The sequence below is a fragment of the Pezoporus flaviventris genome, unplaced genomic scaffold (assembly GCF_033815535.1).
Source record: "Pezoporus flaviventris isolate CSIRO_AGI_PZ_B2104156 unplaced genomic scaffold, CSIRO_AGI_Pfla_v1 ptg000090l, whole genome shotgun sequence".
Taxonomy (NCBI): Eukaryota; Metazoa; Chordata; class Aves; order Psittaciformes; family Psittacidae; genus Pezoporus; species Pezoporus flaviventris.
Window position 1 is genome coordinate 4094252 of NW_026892638.1, and position 24963 is coordinate 4119214.

Here is a 24963-nt window from a genome sequence, read left to right on the forward strand (position 1 = left end):
AGTGTGTTTATAGGATCTATCACGACAGTGCGGTCTGCTGCATAGACTCATGCTTGGCACCTCAGTCTCTAGGCTCCTGTGCTGCGGTTCCTGTTACGCTGCTTATCTCCCAGTGATAAGCACCTGCCCAGCACCATGGCAGCTTGGCCAGTGTGGGCTGGGTTTAGGAAATGCAACAGTATCCGAATGTCAGTGGTGGAGGTGATAATTGTGGTGGTGGGTGAAGTGAATGAGAGCTGTCAGAGGAAAACTAAGGAGAGGGGCTGAATTTCTGCAAGGGACAGTATTTTCATTAATTGTGCAAAGTTTCAAGTGCATTGGAACATAATGCACCATTTCACTGCCCTAATCCTTCTGTGGGAGCGAGACTATTATCCCTACTTCACATTTTTTGGAGAATGGGTTTACCAAGGCTATAATTTTCAAAGATTGGAAAACGTTTTTCTACCTTAAATGCGGAAGGGGTGCTTCAGTCTTGAACTTTTTATTTCAAAGATATGGCAGAGATCAGAAAGGAAGACAGCTGGAATTATCCAGAGTTGCTTCTTTAGTTTCATCAACCATTTTATCTTTTCAATGAGAAGGCTGTTTATCCTCTGGTTTTTTTTCTGTCAATTAAGTTATGTGAAGGGAGCCTGCAGGAAAGCTTGTAGGCATCTACCTACCTTTGGGAAAGTTTGGGAACTTCTGAAGTCTAAACCAGAATTTCGTCAAAACACAACAGCCGAGGCAGGCACCACTGGAGCAGAAAAGAGCTCTCATGAAAAGTGCCAGTTTGTATCTTCTGCAGCACCTTTTGCGCAGTCACATCTTCATAACACTTGTCAGGTGTCTGCCAGCAAAGGTGGGCTCAATCTCTGAATGACAGACAAGTTTACATGAGGTGATAATGGAAGACTATGTGGAAAAGCATCCTTTGTCCCTTAGGAACTACTTCTTTTAAAAAAGGGCATGATGGGATAGGATAGGATAGGATAGGATAGGATAGGATAGGATAGGATAGGATAGGATAGGATAGGATACAAAAGGAGAGGAAAGACTAAAGGAAAGGAGGAAAGCAAAGGAAGGGAAAGGAAAGCAAAGGGAAAAGGAAGGAAAATTATCTCACCCTCTACCCCATCTACCATACTTTCTGATCAATGCTTTTCAAGCAATTTGAAATCTCAGGCACTTTTCATCTTTGAATTCAGAGAACCTTTGTCTGAAGCAGTAAAATCATCAGCTAGCTAAGGCTGTTATTAGTGGAAGAGGATTAGTTTTCTTTTGATTATGGGAATGACCTTATAGAGAGCATTTGAAAGAGGCACGTTTTTCCTGCCAGTAGCCATGTTTTCCACCATTAACCTGCTTAACTAGAAGATGAAATTTTATTTACTTGTATTCTCAGAAGATATATGAAAAGGATTTTAAGACTTGGTTCTCCCAGGTTTTGTGTTAAAACCTTCCATGGAAATTTAGAGGATTGGACTGAAACATCTTTTTGGTTTAGACTAGACAAGCAGGAAGGTAGTAAGGGACATGTTACCAATATGGAAGGGAAAACAGTGGTTTCTTACTACAGTGCACTGTGCCCCCAGAACTTGTTTCTGACCCTTACCACTCCAGATTAAATATGCCAGGTCTTCAGCAGAGTCTCTTTGCGTTCCTACCTGTGTGAAAGAATTTCTGGGCCATATCTTGGGCAATATGAATTATATTTTTAGCTCAGACTGTTCTAAATAAAGCTGAGCGAGTTTGCAAATTCTCATCTGTCTATGGTTTCCCAAAATTTGACATCCCCTCTCTGTCTGCATTGCTCAACCAGGGCTCACACATGGCCAGGAAAGCCTTCTGGGAGGGTGATTCATCCCATCTTGAAGCACAACCATAGGTTAGCTGAGATGATTTTTCAGCCTATGGTTGCTTTGACTACACTGTACGTGTGCTTCGGGTGTTTGGTCCAAACGTTGGTGTCACAGTACGTCCAGCCCCCTGATGATGCTCATAGCTCTGATGTTCCTGGGGACCTGGCTCCAGAGCCTACCCCTACCTCACCCACAGGCCAGGACCTTGTTTTAGCCCACTGGGGCTGAGGAAGGGATCTGACTATTCCCTCTGATGGATAGCAGGAGCTGGGGATGCAGAGGTTAGCAAGATTAGCAGCACATGTGGCCTGTTGGGAGCTGGAACAGCATCAGTGGCGTGGCTCATCCTGTGTTTAGGTGCTGCCATCCTGCCAGTACAGCTGGTGGCTGAGCTGCGGTGGTGGGAGCCCTTTCCTTGCAGGTAGGCAGTGCTGCCAGCCCTCCTCGGGGTGGTTGTGGGGCCCTAACCTTAAACCTGTGGCTGGCAGGACTGCCTGGGAGAAGACACCGCGCTGTTGTGCCTCCGAGGGACTGCATTGCTGTTTCTGGGGTGATATGACAATGTAGAATCAGCAAAAAACCTGTAAGTACCAGATCTGCAGAAAGAAACCTCAGTCTGCTTCTGTCATCCTGTCTATTTTGACTGTTTCCCTGGTGCCCCTCATTCTTGCTGAGCTGTGGTATAACCTATTACTGCATCCCTGGCATCACACTGTGCAGAGCACTATCACACCTTGAGCATAAAGGTGCTATAAAAATGTAATTATATTATATGCCTGATATTAATATCATATTCTCTCAACTAATGGGGGACTTTGCAGTGCCCATTTAATTTCTCTAATGTTAACTTTCTAGACAAATTTAGCTATGGTACAAAGGTTTTATGTTGAACAGGATTTTTCCTTTGAATTTCCTTCCTGTTCTTCTTTTTCAGCTGAAGGTCTGATTCGGTAATGCACACTACTCTCCCTACTAGGTTGAATTCAGCACAAATGTCAGGAAGCTGAAAGAGCAATAGAGCTGCCTGTCTTCCACCTTGACCCTTTTTGTGGGCCTGCATTTTTATTAAACTGGAATATTCTCACTCTGAGGCACTGGTGGCTGAAGACAAAGAGATAACCATTTTCCTCATATATATAACAGCGAAATTTATTTACAGTGCATTACTTGTAATGTATTTAGCCAGTTGTTAAGCTCTGCCTTAAATTTTTATTTTAAAGATTAGGAAGCGTTTACTTACTCCATCTTGACCGTCTGAGGGCAGTGTCACCTAATACTTGCTAGAAGCGGTATTTCTGGTCACTGGATCTTGCCTGCACTGTACCCACCCTCTAATAATGCCATCTGAAACTCAGAGATGTCAAAAAGGGCCTTTTCACATATTTTAACTGCATCTGGGACTTGGATAGGTTGCACTCAATCCCAGGGTTAGAGTGTCTATTGGTGTAAATCTTTAGTGACACTGAATCCTGTTTGTAGGCATTCCACCTGACGGATTCATAGACCTGAAACTAGGTGGGATCATGACTGACCTTTAGGTCAGACCTCTCACAGACATACAAAGTAGTTTGCTACAGAGTGCTTCCTGCATGAAGCATTTAATGCTTGGCTAAAGTACAACTTTGAAAAGACTCTCCAGTCTTGTTTAAAAGATCTCAAGTGATAAAGAATCTACAGCAGTATTTGATAAATTCTTCCATAGGCAATCAAACTTTCTGTTAAAAACATCCATTTTATCTGAGATTAAATAAGTTTAAGTTCCAAAAGAGCTGGTTTATATTCAAGGATATCTCAGGAACTGTGCATTCCCATGAGCCAGAAATCAAGCAAAGGGGGCAGGAGGCTGGCATGGATGAACAAGGAACTCCTGTCAAAACTCAAACACAAGCAGGAGATACACAGGAGTTCAAAACAAGGACAGGCTGCTTTGGATGAATAGAGTGGAGCATGCAGAAATACAACGAGGAGATCCAAAGGTCCATTTGAAATACCTGGCTAAGGATGTCAAGGACAACAAGAAGGGCTTTTCCAAATACATAAATAATGGAGGGAAAACCAGGGGAAATGTGGGCCTGCTACGGAATGGGATCCTGGCAACAGAGGACGCAGAAAATGTTGAGATACTGAGTGCCTTCTTTGATTCAGCCTTGAATGCCAGCGCTGGCCCTCAGGAATCCCTGACCCCGGAGACCAAGGAGAAGATCTGGAGAAATTCTTTCCCTTGGTTGAGAAGCTTGGGTTAGAGATCATATAGATGAACTTAACACCCACAGATCCATGGGCCCTGACAGATGCACCCACAGTTCTGAGGGAGCTGGCAGACATCATTATTAGGCCACTCTTGATCATCTTTGGAAGGTCATGGCAACCAGAATAAATGCCTGAGGACTAGAAGAAAGCAAAAATCACCCCAGTCTTCAAAAAGGGCAAGAAAAATAACCCCGGGAACTACAGGCCAGTCAGCCTCACCTCCATCCCTGGAAAGGTGGTGGAATGGCTCATCCTGGAAGCCATCTCTAAGCATGTCAAGACAAGAGGAAGATCAAGAGTGGTCAGCATGGATTCACCAAAGGAAAATCACACTTAACACAGATGATCGCCTTCTGTGATAGGACTACTGGCAGGATTGATGAGGGGAGAGCGGTGGATGGTGTTTACCTTAACTTCAACAAGGCTTTCAACACTGTCTCCCATGACATCCTCATAAGCAAGCTTGGGAAGTGTGGGCTGGATGAGTGGACAGTGGGGTGGATTGAGAGCTGGCTGAATGGCAGAGTTCAGAGGGTTGTGATCAGTGGCACAGAGTTTAGTTGGAGACCTGTAAGTAGTGGTCTCCCCCAGGGGTCAATTTTGGATCCAGTGTTGTTTAACTTACTCATCAATGACTTGGATGAAGGGACCGAGTGCCTTCTCAGCAAGTTTGATGACAATACGAAACTGGGAGGAGCAGCTGACACCTCAGAGTACTGTACTGTCATTCAGAAGGACAGGCTGGAGAGATGGGCAGAGACAAACCTTTTTAATTCAACAATGGGAAGTACAGGGTACTGCATCTGGAGAGGTGTCCAAGTTCTAGATCAATGTCAATCAGGAAAAAGAAAAATCACAATTTCTGGCAGAGATGCGTGCAAAACCAAAAAGCTATGTTTATCAGCATAGTAATCCTAATGTGTTAAGAGTTGTTCACCCTGAACCTGTTGTCAGCTTAAAGCATTAAATGTAAGAGATTCTTCTTTCACATTTTCCAGATGATTTGTTCTGAGAAAGCTGGATACTGGCAGCAGAAGTACAGTGGTAAATGCAATACATTGAAACACACACATTTAATTAAACACCAGTGTATGAAATGAATGTTAGTAGTTGTTTAGACACTAGTAACTAGCTCTGGGCACTAAGGGTGATTCTAAACACACTGAAGAACAATTCTGAAACTAGAAAAAATTTGCTGGAAATTTATGTCTGGTGGGTGGGAAGTTGGCTCAACCATTTCTCTTTCCTTCACATATTTTTAAAGATCTTATATCATGTGAAAACACTTGCAGTATTGAACTGAAATCAGAAAAGTCTGGTTTAGGGTGGTACAGGACAGTGGTGAGGGAGCTGTGTCATTCTCTCCAGACTAGTTACTGAATTACAGCTAGTCCCTGAAGTCCCCATTAAGACTCACTGGAGCTCCCCACTGTTGTGACTTCCTTTCTGGGGAGCCTTCCAGCAAGTGCTCATTTTGGCAGGAGCTTTTTCCATCTGCTCCCTTGCCTTGGCCAGGCTCAAATGCAGAAATCCTTGCCTGCGTGGGGAGGAGCAACCACCAGCAATTCCCCAGCCCAGGCTCCCTGCCTGGTTGATATCTCAGAAGCACTACATCAGCAGGCAGGGAAGAGAAGAAGGGTATTGCTTCTTATACTCAACTTTTCTTCTTTTGGCCCAAGACCAGACAATTGCGTAGTTTTCCTCTCTTTTTCCAGCTTTTACACTTTGAGTACTCCTCTTACAGCCTGATGTGTGAATCCTCTCTCTGCCTGCTCTAACTCCAAGTCTTCCATAACCAAACCACTTCCCTCTGGTCTAATGTGTCAGAGACCCTCTCTCTTTTTCAATTTGGCTGGGAGAGTGAGAAGCTATGTGTTACATGGACAGATGTAGTAGGGTATAGGACCTGCAGACCAAAAGTATAAAGCTTTTACTTTGATATGTTCAACTTGGACTTTATGGCTACATAGAGCTATAACTTGCATGAGCTTCAGACACTTGGAGAAAGTCCTGCAAATTCCCAAGAGCTTTAGAAAATGTTCTTTGCACAGTTAGCTTGGCCCAACTCAACCCCTTTTGCACAGGCACAGGAGACTTGGGTTGCACAAGGCACATTGCAAGAATTGGTAATAGTCTGTACAAATCCTTGTGCCTTGGCTGCAGCCTGTCCGTGGCTGTCTTGGTTTCTTCCATCTGCTTTAACAAGTGCTGGTATAAATAGCTGTCTGGGTCTCCACATCTGGCCTAACTTCATTTACTAGTCTCATCACTAAGTAGACCTCCTTCCATTTTGTTTCTTTTGGCTAGTTACTAATAATTTTCCTACCTTGTAGCTCCCTAGTTTTGCCATCGCAGTCTTACCATTTGGCATAGTCTCTGGGCAATGAAAAGTCAGATGTCGTATTGGTTCAGAAACCTGACTACCTTCAGTAATGATCCACACCAGCCATAAATAGGAGAAGGCTGAAGAATGCCTCAGGTGATGGTACCCTTACAGCACACGATTTAAGTTGTTTTTTTGTTTTTTTTTTTGTGGTTTTTTTAAAGAAAAGAAAAAGAAAACTAATGATGAGACATCTTCCTGAAGGACATACTGAAACACTTTACACAGAGTGTGTTACCTGCACATAGATTAGGATGTACACCCTAACACGAGCCACTGTGCTCTTGACTTCATGCCATTTCCTTGCAAATTTTCCTGTTATCTAGAAGAGAAACAGAAGAAGGTGGAAGGATGCATTAGACTGCGTCCATTGACGAGTCTGTTGGAGAGAGCAGGCTCAGACAGACAAGGTGCCGGAGTGAGATATGAGTGCACTATTTCTTCTGCAGTCTTCATAGAGAGTTTCAAACCCAAAATTGTAGAATGTAGTTGTGAGCTGGTCAGATGGAAACATGTGTTCACTCCATGGTACATGTTAAAACAAGTTTGTTGTGTTCCGTCTTTACTTTGAGCCATTCTTGGTGACTTCAGCCACATCCTGGAAAGACTGGAGAGGAGGAAGTGCAGAAGGGAGCCAGTAGGCAAGTGGGTTAGGGTGTTTGGTTTATACTGTGCTTAGGGAAGCTGTTCAGCTTCAAAAGAAGATACCTGATTGGCAAGGAAGAGCATACAAAATAATTACACTAATTTTTTAAAACCTCATCACCACTTCTCAGTATTTGTTTTACCACCAGTTTTATTTGACAATAACCCTTCCCAGGCAATGCTATAATGGCTGCAACTTGATCTGTCACCTACTTATGTGGCAGGTGGGGCTAACAAAAGAGTTAGGAAACAGAACTGCTTTTTTGATTGGGGTCAAAAGGTAAAACACTATAAACTCTTTTTTTTTTGATATTACAGATCTTTGTTTTTATTGTTGTTTATACATACAGATGCCACCGAAAAAAACTTTGGTTCATTTGCCATTTCCTTTTTCAGCCAACACACAGTGCTTTGCTATTCAGTTCTCTGATGTTCCAGCAAATAGCCAGACAATTTTTAAAACAAAAATTCTCTTGGAGTTGGCATATTTTTCCTTCTGTTCATTTTTAGGTTTGGAAAATGGAAAAAGACTTCAGAAGCAACCTAAGTTTATTTTACAAGCAGAAATATGTTCACTGTTCATTTTTTTCCCTGTACCACAGTATCTTTTTCTCCATTTTATTGTCTCAGAGTTGATGCCAAATCTGGGTTTTTTAGGGCATATTTTGGATTTTCAGGATTTCTTAAGCACTTTTTTTTATGCATCATAGGAGTCAGAATCCATTTACTGCCAGATGACTAATGTTCACGCATGTTACTTAGCTGGATAGTTACAAGACTATACATATATTTGATCTATAATGTCCTAGAAAAACCTTTCTCCTCTGTCTCTTTATCTCATTCCTCCATGGTGTACCCTGCTTTCCTGGGGAGACAGAACTTATGCAGCTTCAGCCTCTCTTGGTCGCTCTGGTGACTTTTGATCTAGTTTGTCAATTTAAATCAGATTTGCAGGAGGTCAAGAGTGAGGTTCCTGCACATTTAATGAAAGTAGGAGGTCCATTAACAGATGGCTGCACTAACAGTATTGGCCACGCTCCCCTGTCCTCCTGCATGCCCCTTGCAGCTTCAGGCACAAGGAACGGATGCTGTGCTCAGAGCTGAACCCCATGGTGATTCCGAGCTGGATGAAATGCCACAGCGATGGCCACATGCTTTGTCCTGTGCTGTCAGCACGAGTGCCATCTCCTGCCTCGGGCTGTGGCTACCATGGGGGAGAAGTGCTGTGCTGTAGGAGGGGAATTTTTGGAGAGAAAATGCAGAACTCCAGCAGCTGGCATTGTGCTAACTCTAAGTGCGCGACGTCACTGTCTGCAGTGCAAGAGTGTCTACCTAGAAAACTCCTCAGCATGTGTGTGTGTATATATATATATCGGAGAAGCACTACAGCCAGTTTGAAGCAGAATATGTCAGTTTGCATGCCATTGGTGTACCATCACTGATACACTAATACACCTTCACTTAAGACTCAGATGGCTGGAATGCACATATGAGAGGTGACTCTGTGCTTCTTAGCCCTTGGAAGACAGTCTTGAAGAGGCTCTGAACCCCCCAGATCTCCCTGATGCCTTTACACATACACTTGTGTGAAGGGACCATGATATCTGCACTCTACTGTGTTAGGAAAAGCCATCCTGAGTTCAGCGTTTGTGAGTGGGGTGTGCTGCCCTATGCACTGTAACAGACCACTAACTTCTAGGGCTTGGACATGGCCAGCCTAACCTGGCTGTCTAACTTTGGCAGCTAACTTGCACTTAGATTTTAGACCCCTAGCGAAGCAGTTTTGCTGAGGTGCCTGTGCTCCTTGCCTAAGTGCGGGCAGGCAGGGTACTCCAGGAGGCTTTCAGAAGCCCCATGTTCTTTGGTTCACAGGGCATAGGTACTTATGTGCAAATTCTGCTTTTTTTGCTGACTAGCAGTTAACAGACATAGCTGCAAGCATGTGTCTGCAAGGTGATCTTGTACTGCTGCAACAGAGAAGTGCCTAACTGCACAGATAGATACAAAAACACTACTGCTGAAGGTATTACTGTAGATTTGAGTGAAATGTGCTTTGCCATTAAAGGCAATTTTCCTGTCACGGCTCCCAAACCTATGACTTTGCTGGAATATAAGGAAGGCTTCAGTGCCTTGACATGTCCTGAAGTTTATTTAATTAAAGGAAGACAGCGTACACTTTTGTGGCTTCAGGTAGGGCTGACATCATGATAGCTGCTCAGGTTTCAGTAATTCCTAAATGGTAGGAATAATCTGTAACCTTTCCAGCCAGCTAATTTTCTTATTTTAGACATCATCACACCAATATGAACAAGGAGGGCTGAAGAAGCAGATATAAATAGCAGTGAGCTGTGCTTATTTCTGATATTCTTACTGAGATTTTATGATGTGTTTTTTATTCTTCATCATATACCTTGAGATAGAAAAATGGTTAAAGGAGATTTTTTATCAAATGTGAAATAAACATTAGATTATTTCCTCAATCCTACTGCTATTTTTTTTCAGAGGAAATTAAAATGGAAAAAAAAAGATTTTTAGGGCCTATCATTTAGCAGATAGCCTTTCTTAGTAAAATGGTGTTATCTGCTGTGGTTTCTGAACATTTGGCATTCATTGCTAGAAATATTACCATTTTGTGCAATATTTTTGTTTATTTTTCATTCTGAATGCCTCCCATTACCAAAGTCCAAGCACATCCTAGTTGTTGTTCCGTTTTGAAGAAATAAAAGTGTGGATTAATGGACCCACAAATTCATGTATGAAGTTAAACACCTACTTAATTTTTTGAGGAATGCCCCTTTATGAATCACAGCAGTTAAATGAAATCTGCAGGTTTTAATAGATTTGTAAATACTGCAGCTTGTTTTTTTTTTACTGGGCTTACAAATTAATACCTTTACAAGGAGTGTTACCTCCATGTATTCTGCCTTTTTCACTACACATTCAGTATATTAAAGGGTAGAGTAATTTAAGTGCCTCAACTTCTGAATTTTACCAAAATCCCAGGTTTGGTCAAATATCAGGTAATACGCATGGGTGGATTATAGGATATAATGCCTGTTTGTTGCTTCTCTTTATAATGACATATATGACAGTGGCTCTCTGGCCAGCTTTTAACTTTAGAGATAAGCATTGTTAACATATGGAACATGCTCCATAGAGGAAAATAACTTCCATTTAGATCATGTGGATCAAGTGAATCAATGCGCTTACTTATATTGCGAAGACACAAAAACTCAATCTCTAGATAAATAACAAAATAAATAGAGGCCATTGCTCTGGGTTCTTTTTTGGTCCTTCACACTGTTTCCATCTTCAATGGCACAGCAACCATTAACACTAGGGAAGCAATACTAGCTGCCTGACAGTAACCTGAGGCTCCATCATGCAGAACAAAAAATGAAAAGCAAGGACAAATTCAAAAGGAATGCAGGGTACAGAGAAAGCTACTTAGTAAATGTTTATAGGTGGAACAGTTCTTCAATGTGCATGAGCACACTAGAAAGCAATACAGCCTCTGGGGCCCCTGTCTCTTCAGACAAAAGCCTGGAAATTTGCTTTTTGCTCAAGATGTCTTTACTGCAAGTATATCTTCAGACATGAGAAAAGAGTTGGAAGGGTACAGAGTAACAGATGACAAGTATGCAATAGTGATAAATAGGAGTTAAAAAAAAAAAAGGAGCAACACAAAAATTATACTTAGAACCCACACTGTTAATTGGAATCGAGTCACAGTGCTTTCTTTCTTGGAAAAAGAATAGTAATTTGTCTTCAGCTTTGGCAGACAAGCAGCATGCATAATAGCAAATAATGTTTGAAAGTAGAACAAGCCGACATGGCACCAAGTGAGATAAATGCTTATCTCATAATCATTAACTCCTGGCCTAGCTACTGCTTTGCATTGCCAAAAAATCAAGGATTTGGAGAGGAGTTATATAGGCTATATAGAATAGTTCCAAGGAGCAGCATCAGAAAATAGTTGCAACTGTATTTGCCTGTGATTATTAAAGTCCTATATAAACAAAGAAACAAAGAACATTTCCTTTTGGTGGTCCTAAATCACAGATTTGCTGTGGCAACTTCTAATCTTTGCTGCAGAAGTAGGTAATGTCTATGTCAGTCATGAACCAAATGCCTGCTTTTACTGGACTATCTTATCCGTTACCTGCCTCAACAGAGAAGCCCAGCTGTTCCTAGAAGGAAAGTGGTTGCAACAGCTTCTACATGACAGGTCAAAAGTGTTCTGGCCTCCTGCCTCAGCATGAAGCCAATCTACTGTGTTAAGCCATCTATTTAGCAAGATAACCATCTGTCTGGAGTAAGCTTGATGAGGCAATGGTTTTATTAATTTCTTATAATAAGTAAGATGAGCAGACGAGGCTGCCTGTGGCATTCAGATATGAGTATTTGACCTTTACAAATCATCTGCCTTCCTTTCTGGTGCAAAACCCGATCATCATCAGTGTATCAGAGTCATTACTGGATGAATCTTCCCAGGGCTTTGCAGTGAGCATGAGAAGGTCCGAACTTGTTTTTCACATCTGCAGCATAGGCACTTTTTAATCACCATGGCTAAATCACGAAAAAGCTATTTCCTCCAGGCTATTCTGCTTCCTCTACACTGAAGGGCATTGCATGTTATTCTAACTCTTCTAGATGAAACTAAAATTTCTGAAAAGCTATCTGCTCTTGGCTAGAAGAAGCTATTACTTTCCCTGGTAGCTTGTACAAAAGTTGCCACCCATACTGTTTAAAAACAATTTGACCTGCTCCTCAGCTGCCTTTCCTTCTTGACTTTCCATCCACTAGTTTTGCCTGTGCCTTTCTCCTGGAGCTTCAAATGGCCTATAGGACAGCATTTTCACTGCCTAAAAGGAGGCATGGCAGAGCACTTTGCTTTGCTCAATAACGTGTGTGTTTTGTTTGACAGTGTGTTCACTTTACCCCCACCACTTCACCATCCTGAGTTTTTCATATTCAAGGCTTAATTTGCCACTTTACTTCACTTTTCTGGTCTTCTGCTGGAATTTGTGTTGGAAAGCACCAAACCCAAAAGCGGCTGCCCCAGGTGAGGAGTCAGCATTGATGAACACTGAACTCAAGAGGGAAGGAGGTCCATGCAGCCTTCAAAGAGCTCAGCAGGCTGCTCCTTATGGTTATCAGTAAATCACTGCTGCAAAGTTTTTGTCCGATTCTCAGTAGTTGTCAGGGTTGTGCCTGAGAAGCTGTGGGTGACGCTGATCTAGGTTATTCTCGTTCACCTCTGCCGCCCCAGCCTCAAGCAAAGCCAGATGCCATTACTGTTGACATGGTAAATGGGTTGGCCTTGCTGGCAGGTCTGCAAGTCCCTCCTCTGCCTCTGCATGGGGACCTCTTTATCCCTGGGGACAGACCCTGCTTGGGCAGCAGCCACAGAGAAGACCCCTCAGATGACCTATGGCTCAGGTCAACATGTGATGACACACTGAGAACAAGAGCCATGCCCACCCTGTGGTCCACTCTATGCATGGTCCATTCTACGCATGGCCCTCACTGACCTGAGGACACTGCGGTGGCCTTTGCTGGTGCCCAGGAAGACACACTCAGCTTCAAGGACTGGAGGGATTCAAACCAACTTTGGGCATGCTGCAGCAGTTACAGTAAGGGAAGGGACACTGCTATAGGGAGAGGTTTATCCCAAATTTACCTAAATCTGGTCTGAAAACATGGCACATGCCTTACTCATTGTGAAGTTTAGATCTGCTGAAATATAATTTTTCCAGAAATGCTGCCCCATCAGCATTGCTGGGAGGCATTTGAGATTGAACAGGGAAAAAAGCCAGGGGAAACATTTAGCCAAAAAGGCACATGGCAGAAATAGTTGTAGGAAAGCCATAGGCCAGCACTACAGAAGCAGCATGACACAAAGACCTCTTACATTAGAGACCTTCTCCCAGAACAGCCAAAAACTTTGATGGTGGGAGACAGGATAGGCACAACTGGGAAAAGGTGTTTAAAAGAGCAGCTCAGAAAACTAGTACTTGTTAGCCCGCTTTGAACAAGCTGACGGAGAAAAGAAACTTAAAGATGTTAGGTGAAAATCCAGTGTATCTGCACTGCCATGGTGTGTTACAGGGTGAGGAGAAATGATGGGGCTTGCTGCAGACATGGTGTGAAAAGACCACCAGCTGCCATGTGGGTGCTCCCTCATCCTGCTACTGCAGTGACCTTTTCCACAGGATGTCACTTGTGCAGAGGCAAGGCTTGCTTCTCAGAGGGATGTGCACCCGCTTGGGGGGAAAGGTGGAGGCTGATTTTGCTTTTTGAGTGTTTCCCATGGGTATCTCTGAGGTGACAGAGGAGTCAGTCTCAGAAGCAGTTTACCATCCCCAGCTGCCTGGTCCCCAGAAGGCCAAATTCCCAAATAACCACATCCTGTCTCTCTAATTCCTTCCTGGCTTCAAGGAGAGCAGATGCTCTTCTCCCTCCTTCTTTCCTGGCTGTGGCAGGCCTGCTTCTGCAGTCAAGTGCTGCTCCCAGCAGCTGCTTTTTGCAGTTTCTGTGTGTGACCTTGCACATCCCCCTGGAAACAGTGAGTTTCCTTAGAAATAAAGGTTGCCATGCACATGCACCATGCTTTGCTATCAGGTGAAGATACTGGGGTTTTCCATTAAAAGTTTTCGTCCACGTAAGAGCGTAGTTCGTTTTCATGTTATACTTGCGTTACACCCACCTTGGTGCTAGCGCTGAGGAGAGGCAGGGCACACACACAGAGACCTCCAGTATCAAGGGTTAAAATAATACAGGCTGCTTGTAAGTAAATACCTTCAAGTGAGTAGCTATTAATAGCAAGAACATCCTGTTTAGAGGTGACTGAACTACACTTGGAGAGGAGGGTCTGACATAATGTGGGTTCCTTGGCACGTACCAGGATGTCTGGGGCTGGGGTCCAGCATGGCATGCTACCGCCAGGTCAACACCTATCCCGCTGAGCCTTTCTCTAGTGACTTACGGAGGACAGCCGCTGGTGGACCCACCCTTACCATCTCCCTTACCAGGACTTAATTTGTCCTTTGCGCATGCTTGCTTCCTTCACTGACTGTTTACTCCACACCTGAAGAAGAAGCCACCCTTGGGTGGAAGCTGAGCTCCTCCACCTGTTGCCCCAAGGCAGCAGGGTGGGCTTGTACCTCGTGGATGGGGTGGCGGAAAATACCAGTTCAGCTTCTCTAGCTGCCTAAATTCAACAGTGAAACCTCCGCTGCCCTTCGGAGGGCCGGCTCTCCGCAGTGGTGGCATGGCACAGGCGGCGCTGCTGCGCGTCCCCGGTGGAGGGGGCTGCCCCGGGAGCCACGCGGGGCCCATGCCGGGGACATGTGTGTGCGGCAGCGCCAGGACGTGCCCCCCTTGCCGGCAGCCCGGGTTCAATGTCCCTACAGGTGCTGGGCTCCCTGCGGCCGCCCTGAGGTGCCCGGGTAGCGATGCATGGGGTCAGCTAGCAGCAGAAGCGTCTCGGGCTGGCTTGCACCTCGGGCTGGGAGATAGCTGATCACTCATCTCGTGTTTCTGTGCTGCAACCGCACACCAGCTCTGCCTCACCCAGGCTGCCCGGTGGGCAACGGCAAAGGGGAACTGCTCTGTAATCACAGACATAAACACAGATGCGTTTGACCTCCTGAGGTCCTGACTTTAATCAAAATCACACACACCTCTCTGCAGCAATAAGGATCCTTTTTAAAAACAGAATGAAAAAAGGGGCAGTGTTCCTGTAACAAGGGAGCAGTTCTTAGGAAAGGAAACCTTATGAATTAGTGACAAGAATCCATGCATGCTTGCACAAAGTTGGAATAGTCTTTAAATAACACAAATGAGTTCTTGGGGATGTGATTATAAATACCTCATCAAAACGGCAAGGGAAACCCCAAAGAAAGCGACTTGTCCCTCTCTTTTGTTTGTTTTTGTTTTTTGTTTTTTTTTTTGGTAGACATTTCTAAAGAATTTCCTTTTAAAGTAGATTTCAGCCCTCCTTTAGTTTTATACTGTTCTGCACACAAGAACTCCTAACTTCTAAACACTGAACTTGCTCTATTGCATAGTCTTTGAGAGACAGAACCCAAGTGCTTAGTTTCTGGAGGGAGATGGGTATTTTATCTGCAGATGATGAAACTGATCTAATTACAATATTGCACTTGTGGTATGAATTTTCCATTGGCAAGTTTCAATGGTTCAGTGTAGATACCGTTTGTGATGAGGCTCTCGTCTTTAAAATTTCTGTGATACTTTGGAGCTGGAAGATACAGTGTGAAGGTGGTGTCACTATAGTTCACTCTAACCCTGCATATTTCAGGGGATTTCTGCTGGCTGCTGTTTCTAAAAATTAGTATATCAATATCCAGAATATGGGCAAGGCAAAACTTTATCTGTTCACTAGATCACTACTGACATTATTTGCATGACAAAAGTGCGTGTGGTTGCTAGAATACCCAAACAGGAGGAGATAAAGTCATTCTTCTTGATAAAGAGATGTCTCCTTTTCAAATTGTTTTTTAAATATGAAAGTAAAATGTTCAAATGAGTAACGTTAAGTCAGCCTGCTCCAGCTGGGAATCTGCCCCATGTAGTCATACTCAGAGAGATGGGTATTAATCTATTATTCAACTGCACAAAGTTCAGCAGAATAACTGTTCTCACTAATTGCTAATGGGTGAAATTGCTGGTGCTTATAGGGAGATATTCTGGTAACAGATAATTAAGCAACTAAGTAGTTGAAAATGTCAGGAGAGAAAAATGATCTTTTCACCTCACTGAGTTCATTTTTAAAACTGTGTCAGCTGAGCTCACTCTGCTCCCATACAGGCAGCCTGCAGCTCTGCTGGGGAGGTGGACTATGGCCACCATGCACACAGACAGAGGAGAAAATGAAGGAAACCCCCTTTTCTTGATCCTGCTCCAACAGCTGCACCCCCATGCTCAAGGAGGAGCTAGTAGTCTGCAGCAACTGCTACATGTGGCTCTTGTTTGCCTTGACTTTTAGAGCTAGGCCTTGATCATCACTTTCTTCACGGCTGAGACGTGTTACTCCTTCCCACTAGCCATGTCTCTGTGCTACAGCACCCAGAAGGTTCTCCTCCAGCCTGTGGTTCAGGTGTGCTCCTGGAGCTGCTCCTTTTCAGGAAGTGCCTCCTTTTACTTCCTGTTTCCCCCAGTTTCAGCCCCAGGAAGGTTGTGCATGTGAAATGCTGGTTGCCCACTGAGCTTGCATCTTCACTACCAGTGTCAGAGTCTAAATATAATTGCACTTTGGTAGCTATTTATACACATCACGAGGATGCCCTGAAGCATTCTCTCTCTCAGGTGTGAGCTTTTCCATGTTTGCACCTTTTGTGGTATGACCAAACATCCACTTGCAATTCCCTGTAATCCAGATAGGTAAGAGTGGAGAGTGTTTTCCGAGTTTTGCTGCTGACCACAGACAGCTGTTTCTGATTGTGTGTTAAGGAGTTTCTAATGAAGAGCAAGGCTCCCAATAAACAGGCTTTGCACCACTAAGTCCCAGGTGCTGTCCCTCCAAATATGAACTCTTTCTGCAGCCCTGACTGCCCACTCCATGCCAATGGCAAGCTGATGCTACAAGGAGTACATGTCTATCTTTAATGGTAACTGTTACAGTGAAAGATAATAAATATTGCAGCAACTTTCATCTCCAGGATGGCCACAGAACTACCAGCACATACTTGTTCAGATGTTCGCGTCGTGCTGAGCAGAGAACAATGCCACTCAGAGCCTTGTACTGGGGTTTGAGAGCTCAGTCTGGATGACTAGACTGCATTACCTCTCAGTTGGAGTGAATTGTCCTCATAGTCTGAAATGAAAAGTCATTAAGGTGAAAGGCTATGAGTGACAGATGTAGTCCATTACAGGTACACTTAAAAATTTTTCTATTGTGCTCACATATGGCCTGTTTAAATTCACCCTCACTGAGCATCAAGAAACCTCATCAAAAAAGAGCCCACTCCAGTAGTGCTTCAGTGGAGCAGATGAGAGCCTGCTTTTCAAGACAAGCTGAATGTAAGGTGGATGGAAAGGATGCAGTGGGCTTTTAGTCAGACCTGTATTGATTCTCATGTAAATAAGACACAAGGCAGATGTTCTCTGCAAATGACCGCCAGTGACTTCACATAACTCCCCTACACAATCAGAACTAACTACAGAAAGGCTGAACTTCTCTTACAAATAGCATTCTTTGAAAATAAATTAATGGGTAAAGAGGAGAACCTATAAAAGAGTGGATAGGAATTAGACTAAACATAAAGCAGTAGCAACTAGACTGAAGTAGGGAGACACAACAGAAAACTTAAAGAATTTACCAATTACATATATATTCAGTAGATGAGAACACTCAGCAGCCAGGGGCAATTCTGCACAATTCCCTAAAATACTAGATGGGGGATGAATGTGCATGTGGGTTTCTCAGGATCAAGGACATACTGGGATGTAGATAAGGAGATTTAGTGGCGGTCTTGGCAGTCCTGGGGTAATGGTTGGACTTGATGATCTTAAAGGTCTTTTCCAGCCTAGCTGATTCTATGGTTCCATGGTGTGTTCATCCAAAAGCTGTGGGTAAATGAAAAAGGGATTTCTGTGACCATAATCTGATAATCTATAGCATTGTGGGGTGAATGGCACGTTCAGGTGTTCACTGTGAGGGATTATGCTTTTGTCACATCCCACTATTTTCAGCCCAGAATGAGTGTGCTGAAACAATGCCTCTTTGCCTGTCCTTGCACAGTACAACTGAGTGAAAAACAGGCTTTGTAATTGTGTGGATATTCAAAAACAAAAATTACAGGAAGACCACCAAATAAAAAATAAAAAAGTTTAAGAAATCTCATTGAATTATTGCCCAAATGCTGGCTGACCTGTTAAAGATATTTCAGTTTAATTTTGGCATTGCTTAATGCTCTCCAAACCCTTTTTCTTATTTTAGGGGGGAAAGAGGATCAGTTTTTAAGTAGAGAATAAGGAATAGAAAATTTTGTTCTTCAACATCGAACGAATATAGAGCAGTATTTCTAAAACAAATTCCCAAATGTCAAAACCCACAAAAAATGTGAGCTTTGATATATTTTTGCCTTTTTTTTTTTCCTTGAAAACTTATCAAGTTTGACCCAATTCTTTCAAAAATAGCTATTTAAGAGATTCGCTCTTTGAGAAAAAGACTCCTTCCCTGTCTAACCTAGAGTTACAGCTGTTAGCTGCAGCCCCATGAGTTCAGCTTTCTTGCTGGGTCTGTAGCAGGCTGGTGTCTTCTGCTGACATAAATTCACCAGTGAGCCTCGTAACTCAGGAAACTATAAAATTGGTTGAGCTACACAGTTGTAAAACCAGGGGCTTGCAGCAGGGAATTAGGCATAGGCTGCTAACTTCACACTGTTGGGGAAAAAATAGAGTCTAAAGTTAATTAAAATCAAAAGAATCCCTCTGTAAATTATGTCTGAGGATGGTGGGGTGAAAAGGACAGAAGCAAAATGAATATTTAAAGCGGGGAACTTAAGTAGCTCTGGTAGGAGCTGGTATGGCTCACCTTTGGCCTCACTGTCTTTTTTTGCATCTAAAGAGAGTTACTTCTGGGTCTGCCCCTGAAATGCAGGGCGGGTCTGGAGCTCTCCATCTCCTGGTCCCCTGACTTGGACCTTGAGTTTGTGCATTGCTTTGGGCTGGGTGACGGAGAGGCTCCTGACTTTTTCCTGCTGCCCACGGTGCTGGCAGGGGAAAAGCCCCAGGCTGGCCTCTCAGGCACTCTAGGTGTGCAGAGGTGCACAGGGAGGCATGTGCTGTGAGGTACCACTGGCACAGGCATAAGCAGTCAAGGAGAGAAAGCCAAGGGGTGTGGAGCCTTACCTACACCTTCTACAGCTGAAAGGGCATGTGGAGACAGAGGGTACCTCTGGGGAGAGGAGTGGGGGATTGGCAGACCTTCATCTGCAGAAAAAGATGCTGCTAGTTAGAGCATCCCTCCCTGTGTCCCGCCAGCACACAGGTGCTATTTTCCTGCTTGCTACTGGATGGCATCACCCATCATCCAGCATCTTCTGCTAGAAGGGGGCTTCTTTGCACAGCTTGGAGGATGCATGAAACCTGAATGAGTACTCTCTTAATCCATTGCTTGGCATCATTGGATAAATTATGTTCTTGTTTAAACCTGCATCAAACTGTAGTAGCTCCACTAGAGCCTGAGGTATAATGCAGATTTATGCTATGCTGATTAGAAGTAGAGTTTGCTCCTGTTATTTTATAATGCAGTGACTGCAGTTTTACTAGTCCTTGTTGTACAGAGCAAAATTATTTGTATTTACTTGCTATGAATTTTAAGTGCATTTTGCTGTGATACCTTACCTAAAATGTCTTTGAGAAGTGTGGATCTCTCAGATAAATATATTCTTTTCTGCCAGTGAATTGTGGCCTAATGTCCTGAGCCATGCAGGATACATAAAGTACTAGTCTGTAATAGCATTTCACCTCAGCGAATCCAGCAGCTCCCACCATGTTATATACAACATTAGTGCATGACCTTTCAAAGGCCTCAGCAGCCAGTAAACCCATCTGTGGGCTGCCTTATTGCCTCTTCAGCTGGTGGGTAACCCACTGTCTTGTCATGACATGCACATTTTCCTTGGGTGAGGCACCACAGCACATCATCAGCTTTTCCTTGTGAAAGGAATCATTACCCAAAAGCCCATGAGTATATTTGTGGTGAAAACACCTGTAAACCCATTCTTCCCATCTCCTGTGGCCAGTTCTGTAACAAAACAAGGTGGATTTTACCTCCTGTGAGTAGCATTTTTACATCTAATGAGTTGCTACCTGCAAAAGCTTGTCAGAATGGCAAAATGTAGCAGGACGGGAATTCATCACACACATCCCTTTGTGAGCATTAAGTATTAAAAGCACTTGGCCCTCAAACCAGAAAGCCTCTGCCTGTGGCAGTAGACTGCTAGGACCAGAAATGTCACCTTACAAACAGGCTGATGGGGACAGCAGGAGTCAAGTACACACGAGGACTTGCTCTTCTTAACACTTTGTTCTGGTTATGCTGCTAATCATTCCTTTGTGATGGAATCTTTCTGGAAAACATTCTCCAGCTGTAGCAGAGAGCCTTAAAGCATCAAAATGCAGCAACTCATGAAAACAGACAATCTAAGTAAAAAATGGAGCAGAGAAATTAAAGCCCTCCAATGAGTAGCATTACTTTATAACAAGAGAGGGAATTGTAGTTTAGTCATGGTTGAATGTTTCCCTTTTCCTCTTAGCATTCACAGCCCCTTTTTATAATTGTGTTTTTGTGGAGAGAGAGAGGTGTTGGGATTCTCTGAGGTTTTGGGAATACCCTTGCATTATCCTGAAAGCACCTGTCTGTTCCCTCCATGACACAACCTTTAATCATGCCCTGGATGCAGTGAGACGAAATGGTCTTCTAATTTCATGGTTGAAGTCAGAAGAGATAATATCTGCTCAGTACCCTGCATAAAAATTGCTCTCCAGCATAAGCCTCCTGGAATTCTGCATTTGTGTCATCAAAACGATCAGGACGTGAGGATCCATCTGAGTGTGCATGATCTTTGTACGTGCTGAAAAATAGAATATCAGAGTTGCTTGACACTATATAAAATTTTAATAAAAGTTGAGTCACATAAAGCTTTCACTGCCTTCCCCTTTTATTTTCAATATATGTTCTAGCTGTGTCTGTGGAATACATCTTGTCAGTGTACATAGGCACAATCTGATTCATGTTGACATCTTGTAAAGACTGGGGAGGTGTTATTCAGGCAGCTGCAAGGGCTTCAGAGAGTGGGAAGAAACCCTGTATTATGCCCCCTCTAATGTCAGTTTTTAAAGGTTATCTCATTTGTGCAGCATGTTCAGAGACATCAAAACCAAGCTCCAGTAAGAAGCAGTCAGGAGAGGGTTAAGGAAGTCAGTGATGCCTGATGTTAACATCTTTCCTTTTTTTCAGCTTTGTAAAAGATAAACGTTTCAGATTTCAATCTGTGGTTCCCAGCAGTGCTTTGGGAACACTGCAGTAGGCCAGCAAAAATCGCTAATGCTGGGCCAAAACAAGATAATGCGTCTCAGCAGGAATGACATAATGCCCTAAAAGAAGACTATGATGTAATGCATATCTCACAAATCAGAGCCAATTTCCTTTAGAAAGCATTGAAGTCTAGCACTAATACTGCAATATGCAAAACTTTGGGCATTTAGAGATTTTCTTTTTTTCTTTTTCTTTAAAAAAAAAAAAAAAATTGTAAGCCTTATAGCATTTGTGCAGTCTGTCTCAATTACTAGAGAAGCTTCTCTCATTCCACACTTCCTTGCAATTTGCCTGCTTACTGAATGCCATTAAGCATTTCACCTTGGTTAAGGTGCCTGCAATATGTTAATAAGAATGCTGTAATTTATAGAGTTAACATGGCTGTTTTTGCAGGTGAGGCATAAAACGTATATAGTATATTACAGTAAATCCTGCTTAATGAAGGTGTTATGCAGGGATTTATTAGGTTCACTAATGTCTAACGGAAAAGTTAAGCAGTATTTGTGCTAAGCTCAGCTTGAGTTTCAGCCAGTGCAACTCCTTAGTCCTTGGTGGAGTTGCTCCCTGGAATAAGGTGAGCCAGATTTGGGTCCATGCAGTTTATAAACCATCTCAGTTAGTTTTCCTGTCTTTTATTAATAACCATGCTGTCAGAGCAGCAGGCTTGCTCGCCTGCTGCTCAGGGCTCCTGTGGTGCATGAGCCAGTGAGACTGGCGTGCTGGGAGCTGCTGCAGGGTTTATTTCCAAGTAGGGCATCTCTGAGCAAGCCTGCCAAGGTCCTGCACTCTTCACCTCAGCCCCTGCCAAAGTGGTGGAATGTCCTGGAGGGCCTCACTGTTCCCCTGGCCCCCTCATGATTTGCTGAAAGGAGATCGTTGTAATTCCCAGGCACAGAGATGCCTATGGGGCTGTGGCCCGCTCCCTTTGTGCACCATTCCAGGAGCAAGAGCAAGAGTTGCTGCCATCAGCTAGCTCTGCCCCTTGGAGCAGGACAAAGAGGGAGGTCTGGGTCTGCAGCCAGGGGAAAGCCATGGTGATTCCTGGCATTGGAGGGGATGGCAGCAGCCCTTGCAGGATGGAATGCGGCCCTGGCTACTGTGCAGCTGCATCAACCTACAGCTGTAATGTGGCACTGTATACCCCTTCACTGTGTCTTCATCTCACAAACACCATGTTGTTGGAGTTGGACCTCACATGCTTTCAAAATAAAAATACCTCCAGCTCTCCAGAACCACCCCTGATGAAGGCTGTGCATCCAGTTCAGGGCTGGGACCATGGACCAAGGACTTTTCAGAGATCCTGTCCTGTTCAGGGCAGGGATCCCTGGGCCAGAACCTGTTCTCCTGGGAAAGGAGAGCCATACTGCAGCCTCACATCAGCCTACAGAGATGTTCCCAGGGTTGTATACTGAGCAGCAGAGTCACTTCAAGCATGTGTGCACTGGAAACCAGTCTTTAAAAGATAACCAGTGAAAAAGCTCATGCACTGCAGCCCTATACCATGGCAGGCAGCTGCCAGCATGATTTTGACTGCCATGGTCCCTGTAACAGAGAGCTGATCTGTGCTGATTAAACCATCACAGTCAAGCAATTGAGGTATTAATATGTAACCTTAGCTGGCTCTTGTAAATTTGGGGTTTACATTTTTGCGTCTCTGTGTTAAGAAACATTCAGAATGTCAGATATTGAAGGCTTGTGTTTACTTGCCTACAAGATGCGACAACACTAACTGAGATTCAGCAGGCAAATAGACTTGTGACCTTGATGTAAAAATTAAGAAACCTCCATCAGTACCTCAAAGAGAGGGGGAAGCTGGCATCTGCTCCTGTTAGTTCAAGTCTGGACCTGCTTTTCATTCAGAATGACCTGCCTGCAAATGGAGGCTGCTGTGTTTTCTGTTACAGACTCCTTCTGAAGGAGACTGACCCAAGACACATGGCATCATTCAATTGGGAATAATGCTGGACATGCTTCGCAACCACACAAGTGAAAGGTGAGTTGCTGCCTGAAATTGTTTTAAAAACTCATTATCGTTAATAAATACCAAGCTGTGTTACGTGCACCATTTCATTAAAAGAGTATAGCCAGAAGGAGAGCTTAATTATCTTGTTCTAGCAAAAAGCTCTAGGGGCAAAAGGGGAACGTATAATTATAATGTCAATATGGCCCATCAGCCTGCTGGTGGACTGGTGAGACAGGGACCCAGCTCTCTAATCGTGACCTGGCCTCTGAAATATGTGCCTGTTGGGACAAGTCATTTAACTTCCTTTCTAACATGGGAGCTCTCATACTTCTAGAGCTAAGTAATCAAAGTCCCCTGGAGACTAATTTTTGTATAAAGGCTGGAGCACTAGTAATGTCTTTTGGCTTTTCCCCTTTACATTTATGTATACTTAAATCCCTACTCACCCTGTTCCAGCTGACTTGAACTCAGGAACCAGGATTACGTTGGCAAAGGAGTTATTGAATGACTGAATACCATAGCAGCCAATACACGGCCACATTCTGAAACTGCCCCGTATCAGTTGTCCTGAAACTATGCAGAAAACAACATAGCTGCTCATGCAGCCACATAGGACTAATTTTGGCATGAGTTGAGGAAAGAGAAGGGCAGGACCAGGTTCATGATATACCTACAACTACAAACTGAGTGCAATGGTTTGTACACCTCCTAATCAGTGCCAAGGGTGTTAGGGAGTAATAAAACTGTATTGTACAATACAAACCAGCACAGGATGTCCAGGAATCTTAAGTGTCCAATGATACTAGATGTTCACCCACATCCTCTATCTTTGCACCTACAGCTACCACTCCAGTCAAAAGAGTGCCATCACATAGATCTGGCCAGCTGTCTGCTGTCCCAGAGCTGTACTTCTGTGCAGCCATGTACTGCTTGTACCTGATAACCTGCTGTCTGCAGCTAGCGTGTTGCTTTGTGTACTTAATTAATCTCAACAGCTACGTTGCATGGTACTGAATGAAACATCTCACCTGGTGCAGAAGTAGCTTGGGTTTATGAATGTCCCCTGAGACTTTCAATGGTTTTGATGTGGTATCATGGGGGAAGCTTGCCTCCTATTACAGACTGCTATTTGGTGCAGGGTAAATCCCTATTGAGCTAGCAGATCATGGAAAATAATATACCCCTTTGCAGTACAGTGCTAGTGAGGTGAACAGCATAGCCTTTGGGCAAGTTAGCCCAGGAAAAACAATGCAGTTGTACTTCTGGCACCTCTGGTGCCAAAGCTTCCTTCAAGCTATGCAGGGTCTCTTTGTGCCAGAGCTTTCAGGGATGTGCTCATGGCCTTGTTTTCATGGCACCACTGCTTAGGAGAGAGCTAGGGGTCAGTCCTGCATCCTGCCTTTCTGCCTGAATATTTGCTGTGCCTCTAGCACTTCTCATTTCTGTATCTCAAAGGCTGCTCACTTGTTGAGTCTCTCATCTCCTTTTTGAGTGGAAGCCACTTAATCCTGCTTTCAGTGTATAGTGCATTCTACTAAGCAAAAAGAAGTGGTCTGCTTAGAAATGTTCCGTCGGATGAAAATTACAAGAGCTATGGCTAGAGAAGCCTTTCCCTAGCTGAGCAAGGAGTTGAGTGAAAAAGCATTTGAGAGAGAACTCATCAGCTCCTCCCTTCTTTCCCTATCCTACACGATGAGAACAATAGGTCTCTATGACATTAAAGGCAATAATTTAGAAGGAATTAGAAGGATATTGCTTTGCACACTGAATAGACAGCCTGTGGTCTTCACTAATGCAGACATTCGATGTC